An 18,950-nucleotide genomic window follows, 5' to 3' on the forward strand; every position below is an offset into this window, starting at 1 on the left:
GGGGTTGTTGCAAGGATTCGGTGAGAGATGACAGAAAGTTCTCAGCACAAAGCCTGACAGTAAGTGTTCAATATGGCTGGCAAGGAAGATGACGGTGTGCTGTGTGGAGGCTGCAGGTGGATGGGGCTGGATTCGAATCAAGAGCTCCTCTCTCAGCACATCCTTGAAGCAAGCGGTCCTTCAGTGGAGGTAGCTGGAGGTCTGCAACCTACAGGAGGAGGGGCTGGTCCCACTCAGAGGGGCAGCAGGCTATGGGAGGAGCAGGGAGGCACTTGGTTCTTGCGAAGGCAAAGCTGAGCTCTCCAGACCCAGGGGCAAGGAAGCAAGGACTGGAAGGAAGGCTGGAAGGCACCTTGAGGAGCTAGCTCCTCTTCTCCCCGTCCAGTCCCACTGCAGAGATGAGAAACTGAGGTTTGGAGAAGGGGAGCATCTTCCCCAAGGTCACACAGCCCACTGGCCCTGGAACTTGCAACAGAACCGTGGTCTCCTGACTCCAGCCCAGGCATCTTCCACCGCCCTCAGCTCGTCTAGGAGGAAACGAGACTCATTCCTTATGCTGGCTGGGAAGGCAAATAATGTCAAGTTTCTCTGCCTCGTGGGTGGATTTACCAAAACTCAATGCAATTCAACAAGCTTTTCTTTGAGTCACTTCATAACCCCTTGTCTCTTTCTGGGTCAGTCAAGCCCGTTCACGCACTCCCTGGACCCTGGAACGGGAAGCGGGCAGTCACTGTGAATTCAGTTCAGGATATACACAAGGAGTTGGTGGGCTCTGGATTGTTTGTGGGGTCCTGGTTTGTTGATCTGCTTTCCCCCAAGCCTTGCGATAGGCACTGTGTGGGGAGAGTGGGCGCGGGAAGGTAGAGGCATGGTCTCCAGAGAAAGAGACGGGATGCTCTATGTTAGAGAAGAGACAGGAGAGATCGGCACAAGCCGTGCTGGACCGGAGGGCTTCAGGGAGGCGGTGAGCCTGGCACTGATTCTGGAAAGATGGGAAGAACATGACAAAGGAGAAGAGAAAAAGAATCCCAAAGTCTTGTAGGGTAAAGTTTTGAAAGGGAGCCAGGAGGACAAACGTCCCAAGTTTTGGGGGTTTTCTCTGCAGCATGGGGGGCAAAGTTAGTAATGGGTAATAGGTAGAAGCTGCAATTTGAATGTTCAGGGGGAGGAATTGGAGTGAGCCTCAGCTTATTCATCTGCAAAATGGGGAAAGTGAGGCCAGCTCCATAGGCTCCCAGAGGGTGGTGAATATGAAACATACGTGGAACATCCCAGAGCAGGCGTTGTGGGCGGTCTAGGGCTGTGCTGCCCAATGCAGCAGCCGCTGAAGAGAGACAATTCTCCGTGCGTCGCCTGCACTTCTGTGTGTCTTAGGAGCAAAAGCACTGACAGCTTCCATTCTGGACCATCTTTTCAAGGATGTATGGAGAAAGGAAGACAGAGGCCGTGCATCCCTCCAGAGCAGAGCTCAGGTGCGCTTACCGTCCAGTATAATAAAGATGCTGTCTCCCTCTGGGGAAAAGTTGGGTAGGTTTGCTTGCAGCCCATTATAAAAGATCGTGGTTCCTCATCTAGGGAGTAGAGCCTCGGGATGTGGGGAGCAAGTAGAAATGATGCAAACACCAAGCTCCGGCTGCCTGCTGTGCTGTGAGCAATAGTGTGCTTTGTCTCTGATGCAGGAAGCTCAGGTCTTCTGCCAGCATCTGCCAGCAGGCTAACCTGTGAGCTTGCCAGTAAGGTAACATCTCAAGATTTTCACAGTTCTTCACAGGCATGGGCCACAGATGGCATTTTTAATTAAAATTAAATAAAATGTGAAATACAGGTCCTCAGTCACACTAGCCAAATTTTAAGCACTTAAGAGCCTCCTGTGCTTAGTGGCTACTGGCCTGGACAGGGCAGATCCAGACCATTCCCATGACTGGGAGCACTCTATCGGAGAGCACGGGTCTAGCAGAAAAGAGCAGAGGGTGTGGGGCCCTGCCAACCTGGGTTCAGTCCTCCCTTCTGCCACTCACTGGCTATGAGACTTTGAGGGTTCTTGTGAGGATCCCACAAGATGACACACACAAAGTGCACAGCCCAGCCTGGGCATACGGTGAGGGCTCCCAAACCAGGAGCCACTATTTTTAGGTATTGGGCAAATGCCAGGTCCCCTTCACACTACAGTGGGAGGGGGTGGTGGGCAACACTGAGAGATGGGATTGGAGAGGAAGGAAGGTGGAAAAACACAGACGGGCCCGTGAAGCCAGGCCCAAAGGTTCAGCCTCACCCCAAGGGCAAGTGGGAGCCTCAGAAGATTGTAGGCAGTGGCATGCCTCTTCTCTCCCCACCCAAGCTCATGGAGGCAGTGCAGGGAGTGGGGAGATCACAGGCTTTGGCGCAGAGGACGTGGGTGCGATTCTGAGGATGCTGCTCTGGAGCTGTGAGGCCTCGGGCAAAGCATTTTACCTTGAGAGCGTGGCTTCCATCTTGTAGACATCGGCATTCCAAGACCCACCTTGTGGGGTTGTTGAGAGAGTTCAATGAGATTATACACGCAAAGCTCCCAAAAAAGTTCCTGGCACACAGTAGGTACACTAAGAGAAGGAAGTCCGTTAAATCTTTCTTTTCTGGGCTGGAGGACGAGCAGGAAACCTGAGTGGCTCTGAGGGACAGGGGTGGTTACCAGGAGCTGCTGGACTGTCCTCGGGTGGCAGATGACTCCCAGTGACCCTTGGAGTCACTTCACCTGGAAAGGCAGGTTTCAGCTTTCCTCAGCAGGGGTGAGGCCACCTGGGGTGGACTGTGGGCGCCAGGGCCCTGTGGGGTAGACGCTGTTGGCGCCCAGCCCGATGGCCTTTTTGGGCTGCGCTGCTGTGGCCATTGCCTGCTAGCAGCTCTCAGCTGCCCCTTGCTCCAGACGATTGCCCCAGCCAGACAGGAGCTGCCTCGCCTGGGAGGTGACCACCCTCCCTGGCCTCCCACCCTACCCTGGGCAGCCCCCAGGCAATGACTGAGGGACCCCCGGCTACATAAGGCTGGCCCCCTTCGCCTCAAAGTGGGACCAACTCTGCGGTGGGTGCCCTTTGCACTTGAGGGTTCCCGGGGATCAGGCTGAAGGTCAACTCCAGTGGGAGGTACATCCTTGCTCAGCCTCTATCCTCCCCCTGCCCTCTCCTGCTTCCCTCGCCCCTTCTCCTGGAGCACGTCCTCAGTGCTCCATGCACACCCGAATGCCTGCCTCAGGCTCCGCTGGGCAGGAACCGAGACCCCTGCATGAGGCTGGTCTGAGCAGTGATGGTGGGGAAGAGAAATTCCTGGAAGCGAAGTGCACTCAAGTCCAGGGAACTTTTTCAAGAGGAGGAAGGCTCCTTAGCAACTGCTTGGTCCAAACTCTTGACTTTATAATAAGCAACCCGAATCCATCAGTCATCGAGCAAAGACTCCCCGGGGCCCAGAATGTGCCTGGCCCTCTTCTGGAAGCTGGTGATACAACAGTGAACAAGGCAAAGGCCCTCTCGTCCAGATGGTCATGCGTCAAATCAGACAGAGCAGATCACGGGAAACACTTGTGCAGAAGTTAAAGGGGTGGCATGCCAGGGGAGGACAGGCGAGGCGGCCCCGGGGAGAGGTTGCAGGGGAGCTCCCCGCAGAGCCAGGGGTGAGGGGGGAGGAGCTCAGGCAGAGGGAAGAGTCAGTGAGAGGCCGGCGCGGTGCCAGTGTGCTGAGCAAAGGGATAATCTTACAGGACGAGGTCAGAGAGGGAAGCAGGGCCTGATCATGTCACCCAGGAGGACAGTTACTTGTCACCCAACAAACTGGCAAAGGTGAGAGGCTGCTCACGACTTCCCTTGCTAGTCACTTCCTCTGGGTCAGCTCTGTCCTTGGGAAACCGGCCGCACACCTGTTACCATGGGAGCTCCAGGGCCAGACAGTCTTTGACGTGGGACGTTTCAACGCCAGAGATTAAGCCCTGCAAATAAACCAATCAGTGGCCTGCTGAACACCAGCTCCGCGTTCCCAAGTGTTTCTCTGGGCTTTCCTGCAAAGGCGCCGATCAGACAGGAGGCCATAAATATTTCATCGCCCCTCATTTCATCTCACATCAAATGAAACGCGGGCTGCGGGAGCGTGGGGAAGACCTGCGGCCGTAATTAGAGAGGAGCTGGGGTGCAGCGTGGGCCTTCGGAGGCGGCTGGCTGCCGGGGGAAGGCAGTGGCAGGCTCTGCTGCTTGCTTGCCGGGCAACTGGAAACCGGGGCCAAAATCGTTTGGAGACGATCCCCTCTGAAAACTGGGAACAGCAGTAACCGTGGGAGAAGGATGGAAGGCCACTGGCGAACTCGGCTCCCTGTGAGCGTGGCTGTCTGGTCCTCTTATCATTAAGGACAGCGGTGATGCGCTCAGTGGTCCTCCTCCACCCCGGGGCGGCCACACAGCTGCGAGCAGCAGGGACGCAGGGCGGACCCATCGTGGGGGACAGAGAGGGTATGGAGAAGGAGCCTGAGGAGGCCAGTTTCTGGTTCGTCCTTCCCAGGTCCCCACGCTGTGCCATTCACACGAATAACCGGTGACCTTTTCAAGTCAGATTTTAAGTGATCAACAGAAGTGCTCGTGGCCACGGCAGACAGAGGGCAAAGAAAGGAAACCCTTGTCATTTTCCCTCTTTGAATCGCCAGCGTTATTCCCTGGCGCCCGAATTAAATCCTTTGGAGACACTTGCATATTTTGGCAGTAAATGCTCATCTCAGGGTTTTAAGAGATTGGCAAACATGTTTTGAAAATTCTCATCAAGACAAAGCTTGCTAAGGACAGAAGGGCGAGGTTGTCTGGGCTCGAGCTTTTGTTAACCGTGCGGGGGGAGGGGGATGTGCATGGAACCCGCAGTCCCATGAAAGAAGCAAAGATTAACACAATGGAATTGCTCTGGCACATCTAATAACACAGAACGTCCTTACTGCACACCCACTGTGCGCCCAGCACTGTACATACAACAATAGCTACCGTTTACTAACATGTGCCTTGTTTCCAACACCAAGCAACCTCATATGAGGTGCCTTATCATCACCCTCTATTTAGGCAAGCACAGAGAGGTGAAGCACTTATCCAAGGTCACACAGCGTCTGGGTCAGTACCTGAATCCAGACTGCCAGCCTCTGGTGCTGATGCCAATTGTGACACACTATCCTAAGTGACCTCCCCTCACCTTGGCTACAGACCTGGAGAGTCACTATCCTCACTTCTGTTCTTAAAGAGAGTCCATCAAGATACAGAAGGGTGCAGGCCTTTCCCAGGTCACACGGCCAGCTGTGCGTGGACTCAGGGACTGTCCAGCCCTCCAGCCTCGGTTCTGCAGTACGTCCTAAGGCCAACCAAGCCGAGGGCGGGGAGGTAAGCCTTGGTGGAGGCGTCTGCCTCAGAGAGCGAGCTCTTGCCACCATCTTGGGGGAGAGCACCTTCCCATAAGATGCCAGGCAGCTGGCCTGCCCTCTAGAGACCACACCCTCCTCTTGGCAGTCCTCGAGACACCTCTCTCTGCTTTGCCCTCACACATTCTCTCTTTCTCCCTGTGTTCCACTCCCACTAACTCCACCCATATCTGTTCTTGAACCCTCCAAGCTCCTTCCTGCCTCAGGGCCTTTGCACTTGCTGAATACTCTGACTCCTTCCTAGCATTCCTGTCTTAACTCAAAGATCACCCTTCAAGGAGCAGGCCTATAAGGCCAAAAATAGTTTCCATTTCTCTCTAGCATTTTCCCAGGCAGTTTAGATCCATCCGCTGAACTACACTCTCCCAATAGCTGTGTGATGTTGGCGGGGCCACAAAGACTGAAATGGCCAGGCCAGCGTTGTGGCCAGGACATCGTGAACTGGAACTGCTCATAACTCCAAGCCCAACTTCACTTCCCCAAGGCTGTGGCTGACCACAGGGGCAAATAAACATCCCCCACCCGGCCTGAGATGGTAGAAGCAGACTCTTAAGGAACGCCCATTCAGGGCAAGAACGCGTCCTTCGATGGGACTCCCGGCCTTCAGTTGGAGGACCCTCCAGAAAGAGGCCAGAGACAGTCTCTGCCCCTTCAGGGCTGGAAGTGTCCCTTCAGCTGACGTACCCACAGCTCTCCCCGGGGAGCAGTGGCGCTGTAGCGGCCTCCCGCCCACTGGGCTGTCAGCTGTTTCCAGCTGATTGGCAGTGAGTCAGAATCTGGCCTGTGCCGAGCAAGCCCCGGCTCGGGCTTTCCCTGAAACCATCCCAGGGCTGTTTCCCACAGCACGGTGGCCAGCCCTAACTCGGACCCTGCCGCCTGCCACACGCTGTGTGACTTGAGAGCAAGTCCCTTCCCTTCTCTGGGTTTCAGTTCCTGCCTTGGGAAAAGGTGGTGGGGAGGAGCCCATCAGGGTGGTAGGCAACAAGCCTGCACTAAAGCCACAGAGGACAGTGCTTTACATCCACTAGGATCACTGCCTCCCCGGGGACTTTTGGTGAGCCCCTCGGTTTCCCCAAAATTGTGCTAAATCAGAAGATAGAGAAACTGTTGACTCATGGGTGTGTTTTGTCCATGCTGTGCAGCAATTGACGAAACTTTGAATTCACTGCAACTTTTACAAATCAGAAAGCTTCACATAATCCTCCGGACCTCTGCCTTCTTTTGAAAAAGGAAGGGAAGACTCAGGAACCCTGGGCTCATGTTCCACACAGCAACAATCCCCTGGAGCTGAGCAGCAGCCACCTCCTTGGGTCAGAACCCAGTCTGTTTTCCAATTTGCTGCAGGCCCCACCACTCTCTATTGCCTCCTCCAGGCCTATTTTCCCATTCACATTATCCACAGGGCCCCTGTGGACACCTGAGGCTGTGACCCATGGGCTGGATGTTCTGAACATCTCTGCTGCTTTGGTGGTCCGTGACTTCCCCGGTATTATTCACACTAGAAGCTGCCCTGCCATCCCCTGGGGGACACGGTGGGGGGCTGCCAGCTTGAGGCTGAGTCCTCCAGGGCTGCCTCCCACCCTACTGATGGGAGGGCCTGCCTCGGCCAGGATTCTGATGTCCTGGTCAGCGGAAAGACGATCCTCTCAAAAATCACCGACCAGCTCTCAGGCCACGTGGGGTGCTCCCCCCCCCACAGCCTCCTCTAATTACCTGCCGCGGGCCACAAGGCCCCATTTGGAAATCTTATAAAGGACCCCGCCAGGAGAACTTCTTCCTGGGTGATTTCCTGATTACATAATCTCGGGGTTGGAGGGGACTTTCAAAAGGCCGCTAGACCAACCCATCATGTGATGCTCAGCTCCCTTCCAGGTCTGACCATCTGCCGAGCACGGCTGGGAGCTGCAAACAGAAAACAGCACTGAAGGCAGCACCACCCTGGAGTCCTCCCAGCCATGAGGCCAGTCAGGTAAACAGATGATGACGACGCAGGCCGGCAAGGGCTCTGACACCCAACAGCTACCGTCTCTCAGACACACTGTGGACCACTTTGCATAAATGATCTCACCAATTCTCAAGAAACTCTCCCAGGGGGTGCTGCTTTTAATCCCTGGTGAGGGACTCTGAGGCTCAGAGAGATGAAGGCCCTTGATCTAGGTTGCACAGCTCATAGGTGCTAGAGCAGACTTCGATCGCAGCCATGTGAGACTCCGGAGCTGGGTCTGTGAACACGATCTTAGCCTGCTATTCTAGAAGGAGCAGAGAGGAGAGGCCCGGGACGGGAGCCTGATGGAGGAGACAAGGGTCTATACTGAATCCTGAAGGAGAAGCAGAAGAGAGAGCGAGCCAAGGGTGGCTGAGGGTCCGGGCGGAGGGCAGGGCAGGCACAGAAGGCTGAGCCTCATTAGCAACCAGAGAAACGCAAATGAGAACAGGATGAGACATCACTTGACACCTATTAGCCTGGCAGGAACTGGGATGCACTGTGCCACCAAGGGGCAGCGGGCGTGCAGTGTGTGCAGACACGGACCCCATGCCCCGCAGACGGGAAGGTGGACTCATCGGGCATCCTAGGGGGCCCCCAGCAGTACACACAGGCACACGCAAAGCCCCGGCGGGTCCACCCCAAGGTAAACACCAGGACTATCCAAAGCGTCAAGGAGAGTATCAAGCACCTTCTGGAATGTTTGTCATGTCAAAGTGGCAGGAGTCAGGAAACACACGGGACGGTGACTGCCACCGGGGAGGGTGTCACGAGGGAGGCGTCAGGAGCATGTGCCAGGCACACGTGGAGAACTCAGTCAGCAAACGTGGTGTGGCAGGACCTGTGAGTGGGTCTGTACGTTCTCCCCCACCCACCGTTCACTCCTTCCACACTCATCTACTGAACATCCGCCACGGGCCACGTAACGTGCCAGGAGGCCGGGCTACAGAGGGAGCAGACAGATGACAGCAGCTTAAACGTAGGTGCGAGGGAGATTCAACCAACAGGTAAAAGCCTAACAGGTCCAACGTCCAGAGGCCAGTGATGAAGGATGAAGAGCAGGGATGGGTGGACACTGTGGAGAGCAGGTGCGCGCGCCCGTGCGTTGTTTTGGGTGTATTCTATGGTGAACCCCGTCTAGCTGGAGGCGGCCCCCTATTCCAGCATCACAAAAGTGCCCACGTCCTGACACTCGGGCTTCCTAGTCGTCCCGGCTTCAAGTGAAACCCAATTTAGATCATTGGGATTGCTGCAGCGGCTTCCAAGTCATCGAGAAGCGACATGGGGTTTGGCCCACCGGGTGCCTTTTCCTCTGAGTCAGGAGCGTGCGGTTCCTGACCCCCTTTCAGCAGAAACACAAGCCCCCTGCAGTGGAGACAGCTCTTCCTGCAGGCTCTGCTCCATCGCAGCCTCGGGCTATAAAAAAAGGACGTTCTCGCGGGGCATCGAAGGCTCCATGAGGGCTGGGCGTCCTCCCCAAAATTCCCTGCAAGGAATGGAGTCCAGGAAACGGCTCAATGTGCAGACAGAGTTTGGTGCCCAGAGAGGTTTCTCATCATGTTAATTTTCAACAGTAAAATGTCAGAGAGCCCCCACGCGCTCCACCTGAAGGAAATTATTAAGCTTATCGTGGGGCGTTCAGATCTGCGTTATGTGACGGAAAAGTGGGCAATATTCATAATGCTCAGGGAAAATTTAAAATCACATAGGAAACAGCTGCTGGAACAGACACCGTTAAGTTGGAAAAAACAAAGGGGACGGGATCAGGATCAAAATGACAGTTTTAACAACGTAGGAACCAGAAATACAGTGAGAGGAGACATTCTAAAACGCTAGGAATGGTGCCCTCTGAGAGGCGTGGGTCTGGGGCGTTTCTTCCCCTGGGCCTCTAAACTTTTCTCTCTTTTCAGGATTTTCTTTGCTGCTCGTGACTACTTTTATGATCGGGGAATAAAACCAGCAAAAAAAAAACCCCAAACCAATCAACCCTAGAAAACGGTGGGAGCTGAGCTTCCAGGACCCCATGCCGAGCAGGATCCTTGACCTAGCGATGCCCAGAGAACCGGACTTACTGAGACAGCCCCCAGCACCCGGGATTTCCTGTCCAGAGGCCCGGACCCCGCGCAGAGAGGGAGACATCGGGAGCCACACAGGACGCCAGCAGGCGGGAGGAGGCAGGAGGCGTGTGAGAACGCAGACCCAGCTCAATTTTTCAAACTTAAAAAACAGCAAATGGGTCCCAGGACGGAGAGACCGGGGACACGGTCCCTGGAGGCTCCCTCGGGCCCCACCTCCCCTTCCCCTCTCCAACCCCAACCAAGAAGCCTGTGGGACCAGAGCTCCTTGCGATATCCCTGTGGGCATGTATTACAATGTCTTGTGTACTCCGTGTCCTAGCTGAAGGTCTGAGGCTCAGAGAGGTCAACCGACTTGCCTGAGGCCAAACAGCTGGTAAGAGACAGAGCAAGAAATGGGACAGGCCTTCTGATCGGACCCTGGAGTACATTACCCCACACACAGCTGGCCCATGAACCGAGCGCTGGCATCGGAAAGAAAACCTGGGTCTGAATCCCAGTAGAGTCACTCAGTGGCTGTGCCGTCTTGCCAGTTAACCCCTAGGAGCCCAGGTTTCATGTGTAAACTGGAGACAAACCTAATACTGACCCAACGGGTAAAATGCTAGTGCCTGGCCCCCTGTAAGCACATAAGAAAGATTATTATTATTGTTGTTGTTTGTCACCATCATCTGCCCTGGAGTAAAGTCCTTCTCTGGTCTTGGGAGGTGCCCCCAGTGCACTGTCCCCCTCCTAACACCCTCGCAGGGCAGAGAAAGGGTGTCGTCTCGTCTGTGCCCCAGCCCAGCAGGGAGCGGGTGCTGGACAGTGGGCCTTGGAGCGAAGAGGCCTGGATGCCATCGCGAGAGGAGCCAGCTCGGCTCAGACACTCGGCAGTGTGTCCAAATCCCGCTTTCTGGCTGAACGGAGCCAGTTTCTGGCCAACTGTGCTCAGTTCGCGTCTAATTCCAAACAGATGGGTCTGTGCCCCACCCCCACCCCGCTCGGCAGCTCTCTGCCTGCTCCAGGGGCCCCAGAAAGCCGAGCGGGGCCCCCTGCCTTCTGACCAGACCACAGCGGAGCTGTGTGGCCTGCTGTGGGGAGGCGGGTCACAGCCCGTCATCCGGGGGTTGTTCCGCCTCCAAACACCACAGAAGCAGAGACAGCAAGGCCCAGGCCCACATTAGCCACACACACAGACCCGGCCCCATCCCTGTGCACGCCTTGGTCACAGCACACATCTCATGGCGACAAGCACATAGGTGCGCGGCTGTCCCTCCCTCCAGGCCGAGAAGCTGTAAAGCCTAGTGGTTAGGCATGTGGACTATGGGGCCAAGTTGCCTGAGTCTGAATCCAGCTCTGCCAAATCATTGCTGGGTACCCTTGGGCAAGTCTCTTAACCTCTCTGTGCCTTTTGTTCCCCCCTCTTCTGTAAAGCGAGGATGGTGATGCTAAAACCAGCGCCTACCTCAAAGGGGCACTGAGAGAATGGACGAGGAGTCGAGGTGAAGCACTTAGAAGAGCACGTCGTAGATGGAAGGAGCCGATGGAGACCAGGACGGCATGGCCAGCCACCTCTCCCACTCTGTGTCAAATGCACAGTCAACTCTTAGAGGATTCTCAGGATCTCCCAGGGCCCACTGTGGGGTCAGCACTCTCCTCAGGTATCAGATTTACGACTGCTCAAAAATACCCATTGTTAACGAGGATTGAAGGAGTTAGTATCATGCCAATTTTTCAGATGAAAATCTGAAACAGAGAGGTTGAGAACTTGTCCAAGATCACCCAGCCTGTAAGTGGGAGAGCCAGGAAACAACCGCAGGCACTGAGCCCAGGCCAGAGCTCTTAGTCACCAGGCAACCCTCCTAGCTCCCGGTGACACAACTAGTCTGCGGGTGAGCGGGCCCTGCCACTTCTTTCAGTTCTCACCAAGGGGGCCTCGCGTTGGAAGGCTGGCCGGGGTTCCGTGGTGGCTGCATCATTCTGGCAGCTCCTGAGCTGGGGACCCCCACCCCTACCCTGTCCCCTGAAGACATGAGAGCTCTCCCCAGCCCTGGAGCCTCACCCTCTGCTGTTCCCTCTCCCATCACTCATTTCCCAGCCAGCGCCCAGGGCCTGGGCTCCTGCGGTTGGTTCCAGATCAAGAGGAGGGAAGACAGGAAGCGTTGATGAAGACGCGAAGGCTCTGCAACCGTGCAGAGCCAAAGCCACATGAGGCCGTCCCGACAGGCCTCGTCTGATCACAGTCTGCTTCCCCCGCTGAAGTCTTCCTTTTCGCCAGACATCTGTCTGCGGAGAAAAAGGCCTCCACTCAGGAACCGGGGGCCTCACTGCTGTGGGTTCCTGAGACGCAATTAGATGTCGGAGAGAATAGTGGGACTTTGAGGCCACAGAGAAAGCACAGTAAAACCCTGCAAATTATAGGGCAGGAACGAAGAAGGGGGCTGCCGTGGCCCCCGGGGGTGGAAACAGCCCCGCGTGGTTTCCTGGACGTGGCGGACAGCACACGATGGGTCCCAGCGGCTGCTCAGAGGCATGGCTGGCGGGAGCTGCAGCTTAGTGTGGGGGGCAGGGGGGCACGGCTGGACCCCGGCACCGAGCGCGAAAGGGAGCCGCAGGGAGCCAACGAGGCAGCGGAGGCGAGGCCACACGGGCTGAGGGCAAGGGCCCGGGATGCTGGCCACTGAGAGACATCACCACCACACTTACTCTCAGGACACCGTGGCCAAGGGGCCCTGCAGCCCCAGATGAGACACCCGAGGGTCAGAGACGTGAGACTGGCCCAAGGCCACCTGAGAACTGATTCCTGGACCCACGTCTGGATGATTCCAGGTCCAGGGCACCCACCTGTGCTAACTAGGGTGCACATTCATCCTGGAGAAAGGGCTGCTTTTTAACAAAGGATAGGTGAGAGGTCATTTCATTCTGGGTGGAGGAGCACCTTGCCTCTGTTTACCTATAGATCCCAAGAAAGGAGGGGTTTGGGCCTGTGGGTAAAGCACTGGATTGGGAATCGAACACCCAGCTTCAAATCCTGCCTCTACTACCAAGGCTGTGTGAGCTTGGGCAAATTCCTTGAGGTCTCTGTGCAAAGGTGTCCTCAGCTGGAGGAAGGGGGTTAGGCGGGGCGGTGAGTTTGATCTACTCTGATTCCCTCTAGCCCTGACTCCTTTCTATCGCACATCAGCCTGCCATGGGAGTTATGAGCAAAGGAGCTGGTGCCCGATTGCTGGGTTCACATCCCGACACTGCCCGTGTATTGTGTGACCTCAGGTGAATATCGCCCGTTCCTGGGACTCAGTGTGCCCTGTGTAAAAGGAGGGTAATACCACCCAGGGCGTAGGTCATCATGACAACAAAATCATGTGCATGATCACGAGCACACGAGTCGTGCCCCAAGTGTATGCGGGACTCAAGCCAGGGCCATGCAGAGCCCAGGAAGAGCCTGGGGCAGCAAGGGAAGAGTGGGCCTCTGGGTGGCTCTGATACCCCAGTGCCTCCTTTTCAGGGACTCACAGCAAACGGAAGCTCCACCTGCCTGGCCCCATCGTAGCTCCATGGAGAGGTCAGCCCACGGGGGTCCCGGTCAAGGCTGGGCACTTAGAACTCTGTGGGCTGTCGCCGGGAGGGAGGCCCTCCCAGGATGTCAGAGTCCAGAGGGCTGAGCCGAATCCTCCCAGGGCCACTTGGAGGGGACAACGCCCATCCCCACCCAGAGCTCATTAACGTCATTCCAGAAATGGTGCACCTGGAGGAGGAATCCGGTTTAAGACCCAGGGGCCCAGAGGGCATGGCCAGCCCCTCCCCAGGATTCGGTGCTGGGAGGGAGGGGATGGGGTCCAGCCCAGATCACCAGGCTGGGCTCCTGCAGAAGCGTCCTTCGCTCCATCACTGACTCATTCCCGTCTCCCAGCTGCCCGCGTTGTGTCAGGCACAGTGCTAGACCCTGAGGGGGGACGCCGAGGGCACCACCGTCCGTGCCCTGCAAGAGGCCCTGCCCGGTGACGGGCCACAGTGAGCGCCCTGGGCTGGTCAAGCTGTTTCCTCCTACCGCTCAGACTGAGTCAAGACCAAGGGTCAGCAAACCACAGGCCATGGGCCAAGGCTGGCTGCCCGCCTGTTTTTATAAATGAAGTTTTACTGGAATACAACTCAGCCCTGGTTCGTCTGTCTATTGCCTGTGGCTGCTTTTGCGGCAAAATGGCAGAACCGAGCAGTTACACCGGAGACGATCCGGCCTGCAAAACCCAAAATACTCACTCTCTGGCCCTTTAAAGTTCGCTGCCCCTGCTCCAGACTGTGAGGGCTCTCAGGGCAGCCACGTGAATCCTTCTGGCACCTGAGACCCTTCCAGAACATTGTGGTGAGATGAGAACATGTCACCAAATAGGGGCAAGGGCTGGCACTAAAGGAGATGCGACATCAGGGACGGGTTTCCCAAGGAGGGGCCCCTGCGTTGAGTTAGTGAGGACGCGCAGACGATGTGCTGGGTGAAGAGACAGGACAGGGGCGCTCCTGCAGAGGGACAGCCGTGCAAGGACCATGGATGCTGCAAGCGCTGAGCCAGCCCTGCAGTGCAGGCAGAGGGGCGCACACAGCAGGACAGGCCGGGCGTCAAAGGCCTCGGGGCAAAGCTTGTGGTGGCAGGTCCCCCCCGCACAGAGCGGCCAGGGCATGACTCCCTAGATCTTTGTAGCCACGGTGCAGAGGGTGACACACACGGAGCTATGGCTGCCGTTTGCACGGTGGACCCAGTCCTCGCCCTGTAGCATTTAGCATCTAGTGGGGGAATCTGCCAGGCCAGCGCCACGCAGAATGGCTGAGTGCCTTGGGAGGGGCACGGAGAGAATGCAAGAGGGATCTGATGAAGGAGAGGTCAGCCCATTTTGGGACAGGATGAAAAGGGCTCTAGAGGAGAGCCTGCATTTGAGAAGGGCCCTAGGGACTTAGAGGTTGGGGGTGGTGCTCCTGAACATGGAGAGGAGCTCAGGAAACCCAGGACCAGACAGCTGTCCCCCTTACAGAGGGAAAATTGAAAGAGCCAGCTAACGGGTCTCAGTGTGGCAGGTGGATAACTCCCAGCAGAGGCAGAGACGGAGACGGGGGATTACAGAGCCCAGAGGCAGGGCTCCAAGCTCAGGGATGGGTTCGTGGTGGTTTCCCAGACACGGCAAGGTTGAGTAATTTGAGGAGCTGAGTCATAGGACTCAGCTATGACTAATTAGTCATAGGATGTCACTGAAGTCCATCCAGAGGCACAATGTCACACCCTTGGAGCCGCGTGTCACCTGAAGGCTGAGGCCCTCACCTTCCTCTCTGACCACATACTGGCCCCTCACTCACTCCGCAGGGGCTCCCCGAGTTCTCGGCGGCTCAGACTCGCCTGGCGTACTCCTCCCACCTGAGGGCTTGGCATGACTGTCCCCCCAGGTCTCCACATGGATAATACCCTCACTTCCTCCAAGTCTGCCCGCCTGTCTCTTCCCAGTGTGGCCAGCCCAGGTCCCCCCCACCAGTAACACCCCAAATCCTCTTTCCTCTCTCCCTCGCAGCTCTTTGCACCTTCCTACACATCCTGGAATCCATGTGTTAACTTCGCAGTTTCTCAGAAGTCACCCCACTGGAACAGACGCTTCACGAGGGATAGCTGTGTGTCGGCTCTGATCCTGCCCCGGCCCTTGACCCTGCCAGTGTTGAGATAAGCCACGCCGAGCTTTTACCTTTTTCTTTTTGGAACCTATCTGTACTTTCCAAGGCTAAGGACATGCATATGCCTTTGCAAAGCTCACACCGAGAGCTTGCAGACAGAAAGCATCCATGCATGACGTACCCCCCACAGGGCACCAGGCAGCCCCTCGGGAGAGCTGGGGTTTCGGGGGTCCCTGGGGCGGGGCTCTGGGCGTTCTGTTCCTTCTTTGATTTCTGCTCGCCCGGGGGCCAGATGTTCTCAATCAGATGGCTAAACGAAGGCAGTGGCTTCACCAGCAAAAGGAGGAGTACGGTCAGGAGTTGTCACCACGCCCTTGAGGTGGGCTCCAGGGAAGAAAGGCGGTGGAGCAGAGGTCTGTGGGCGCTCTCCGAAACGAGGCGAAATGGGTGACTTCTGCTGTAGTCACTTTTAAAAACTTTTTATTAGGGGCCGGCCCCGTGGCCGAGTGGTTAAGTTCACGCGCTCTGCTTCAGTGGCCTGGGGTTTCACCGGTTCAGATCCTGGGCGTGGACATGGCACCGCTCATCAGGCCATGCTGAGGCGGCATCCCACACGCCACAACTAGAAGGACCCACAACTAAAATACACTACTGTGTACTGGGGATATTTGGGGAGAAAAAGCAAAGAAAAAAAAAAAAAAAAAAGAAGAAGAAGATTGGCAACAGTTATTAGCTCAGGTGCCAATCTTTAAAAAATAATTTTTTATTAGCTTTACAATATGTATAGTATACATAATATATATAGTGTCTTTATATAGTATAAATATATGTAAACAATGTATAGTATATATACATACACACAGACATATAGTATGTATGTGCATAGGTGTGTATAGCTATGTCACTTAAATAGTTACATGTAATTTAATATGTACTTGGCACTGTTCTAAGAGCCTTATACATATTAACACATTTAATCCTCACGATAATCCTATGAAGCAGGTACTATTACCCCATTTTATAGAGGATGCAAGTGAGGCACAGGAAAGTTAAATATCTTGCCTAAGGTCACTCACCTGGTTTCAGTTGGACCTGGGATGTGAGCCCCCTTGCCCTCCAGCACCTGCTTGAGAGGCAATATTCTTTTCTTTCCTTTTCTTTTTTGTTGGTGAGGAAGATTGGCCCTGAGCTAACATCTGTGCCAATATTCCTCTTTTTGCTTGAGGAAGATTAGCCCTGAGCTAACATCTGTACCAATCTTCCTCTATTTCGTATGTGGGATGCCTCCACAGCATGGCCTGATGAGTAGCATTTGGTCTGCGCCCAGGATCCAAACCCGCAAACCCCAGGCTGCCAAAGCAGAGCGTGAGAACTTCACCACCACGCCAGCAGGCCAGCCCTGAGAAGCCATATTCTTAACCACCGTAACCTGTGCTTCTTAAGTTTTGTTCCGGGGGCTCCTGAGGGTCACTGAGGCCCTCCTGGGGGGGTCTGTGATGCCAAAACCATTTTCATAATAACACTAATGCATCATTTGCTTTTCTGCTGTCACTCCTCGCATGTACAGTGGGGTTTCCCAGAGGCAAGAGATGTGGGATCTCACCCCAGATCGAATGCCCCAGAAGACAGCAGAACCCAGCCGTTTTCCTCTATGCCAGACATCGAAGAGATTTGTAAAACAATACCACCCTTCTCACTAATTTTCTTTTTTGTTCTGGAAAGTAGTTGTTTTTCAATATATTTATGTTACCATGCGATGGACTTACTATAATCACTTTTAAAGGAGTAAATATGTAAAGAATTTCTCAATTTTAATAAATTTAATTAAAATTTAATTTTAATATGATACGTATTAATAGATATAAGCCACATCAACAAAAGCTCTTTGGGACCATCAGGAATGTGAGTGAAAAGGGATCCTGAAAACAAAAAGGTCGAGAACTACGGCATGACACCAAACCAGGCTGCTCCATCCCGGAGGCCCCACACGGTTTCAGAAGAGGGCAACTTGGCCATTTAGACTGGAACGTTCTTCCTGCCCAGCACAGGACTGTCCATGTTGCAAGGTGTACAGCAACTCTGCTTGAACCTCCAAAATACCAGGAGGCTCCCCAGGTATGTGTGTGCACATATACACGTGTGTGTGCACACACGTGTGCATGCGTGTGTGTGGCGTGGCGGGGGTGGTGTTCACTCCAAGGTGGAGAAGCACAGCTTTGAAAGGGTACCTTCTGCTTCGCTCCTTCACTTGCTCGTTGCCTCACTCATTCCCGTGTTCATTCATTCAGACCGCTCAGGAACTAATTAAGGGCCAGGTCGGAGCTGATGGAGTAAATTAATTTGTCTTTCCTGTTTTTTTTCAGTGGAATTGCTCGGGAGCCACGGCTCTCTGGATTTCCACTGGCTGCTGGAATGTGGGGAGCCCCTCGGTTTCCACAGAGGGTGGGCATTCTGTTCCCCTCCCAGTCCAACGACCCTCTGAGTGCCACGGAGACATGAGGTTCCTTCAAACCCGGGAATTCCGTGAAATTCTGGAAGTCTGAGGTGCCCTGGGAACCAGGGCACATGACCTACAGATGTTTGCAGACAACCAGAATTTCAAGATGCTTGTTTGTGCCGTAGGCACAGATGTTTCCCCTGGGAATTACTGACACCCCGATTTCATGAATGGACTTGAGGTCAGCCTGAGGCTCCAGGCCAGCCTGTGCACAGCAGCTGGAGCTCCTTCCTTAACTGTTCCCAGAACACCACTCCCAAGAAAGCAAGGCCCTGAGAATGTCTCTCCCTCACGTCACCAACGGCTCCACTGTCCCGGCTTCGTGTCCCCGCCTTAGTGTCTCCAGCCCTCCCGCACTTGTCACCATCACTCCTCGTGCCTCCCTGACCTGCACGCTGGGCCCAGCTGTAAGCAGAGCCACTTGCCGTCACAAGATCCCACTGCTGCTGCCCCCGGGCCTTTGCACGGTCCCTCTCCTAGTCCCAGCAGGATTGTCTTCCAGCTCTTGTTCCCGAGTCTGCCTTCAAAGTCAGAATTGGTAACAGATGGCAAGAACCCTAAAAAACATTTTCAGAATCTCTCTCTTGGGAGCTTATGCTAAAGATATAGTCCAAATGAAGGAAAATGTTCAAAGCATAAAGATGTTCGACATAGTGCTGTTTATAACAATGATGACGATATACACTGACATATATTATACACAAATACGCAGTAACAGAGATGGTTAGGTAAAATGGTACGGCCACTTGATGGAACATTCTACGGTCACAGAGTTTGACACATGTGCAGGGCAACTCCAGAAACTCTCCCACAGTGACCCCTACTTGACCCGGGGACTGGGGCTTCAGTGGAGAAGGAGACAGCCCCTGCCCTCAAGGAGGTTCCAGTTAAGTCACTGTCCATCTGCTGTGGTTTCCAAGTGCCAGGAGCCAATTCCATTCTATTCAACCAGCAGAAGGAGCAGATTTATCTCCCCGGCCCCAAGGCCTTCCCTTCCTTCTCCTTTTCTGACGGCCAATCCACCAGCACATAGGATATTTATAGTGCCTGTGAGAAAGTGTTCACATGAAGACCATTGAGCAATGTGGGGATGTGTCCCTTCCTCGCCTGGCCCTTGGACAGAGTACACAGGACATGATTGCCAAATAAATTTCAGACAGGCTGGCTCTGGTTCCCTCCCATGTCGTTCTTCCTCCCATGATCCACATCACAAACGGTGGTGAGCTGTTTTAACAGGGCACGCTCACATTAACCCGAAGCACACAGATCTATAAACAGCAGGTGTTCTGGCAAGCACGCAGGCCAAGCTGTGAGCAACAGAGAAGGTGGCCAGTCCCAGAGTTAAAGGATCAGGAG

The 18,950-nt window shown here is 54.8% G+C and overlaps 1 protein-coding gene across 5 annotated transcripts in view; it reads right to left on the reverse strand.

The window, feature by feature from the left end:
* Positions 1-18,950, reverse strand: part of ST3GAL1 (ST3 beta-galactoside alpha-2,3-sialyltransferase 1) — an 87,984-nt gene that overhangs the window by 38,570 nt on the left and 30,464 nt on the right. The window lies entirely within an intron of this gene.

Source organism: Equus przewalskii, chromosome 8 (assembly GCF_037783145.1).
Source record: "Equus przewalskii isolate Varuska chromosome 8, EquPr2, whole genome shotgun sequence".
NCBI lineage: Eukaryota > Metazoa > Chordata > Mammalia > Perissodactyla > Equidae > Equus > Equus przewalskii.